Below are 612 nucleotides of genomic sequence, written 5' to 3' on the forward strand. Positions count from 1 at the left end.
ACTCGGCAAACTGCCTCCCTTCAATTGGAAGCACACACACACACACGCATGACGAACTGCTAAGAAAATGGGACGAGCAATTCACGGGGCAAAACCGTTCTAATGCGCATCCTAATCCCAGCCTACCTACACCACGGCTAGCGCCAAGCGAGCCGAGCACAGCAGCGGGAGCTTAGCATTGCGGCAATTTGTTTGACTTTGTACGGAAAGCGCAGCATCTCCTGCTTCTGCAATCCCTCGCGCTCAATCTTCCCAGCCCGGGATTAGGCAAATCGGAAACGGGGAAGCGGTGTGCAGCAAAATTAGCTAAATTTGTCATCATTATCGTTCGGTACGCAATTGGAAAAAGCCACACAAAAACAGGAACGCACACGTGTTGTTTTAGCTTTTTTTTACGTTTAATAGTATCACGATTTTATAATATATATAATATATACTTTTGTTTAGTGTATTATACATAGTTCCATAATAAATTGCCTAATTTTTTGTTTCACATTCAATCCCCCGGGTTTCCCTCATCCCGTTTGCCATTTATCTGGTTTAATTCTTTGTTTATTTTTCGGCATTTTCCCCCTATCTTGCTTTTTCTCCTTTCTTTACAAGCCTTTTTAG

Source organism: Anopheles merus, chromosome X (assembly GCF_017562075.2).
Source record: "Anopheles merus strain MAF chromosome X, AmerM5.1, whole genome shotgun sequence".
Taxonomy (NCBI): Eukaryota; Metazoa; Arthropoda; class Insecta; order Diptera; family Culicidae; genus Anopheles; species Anopheles merus.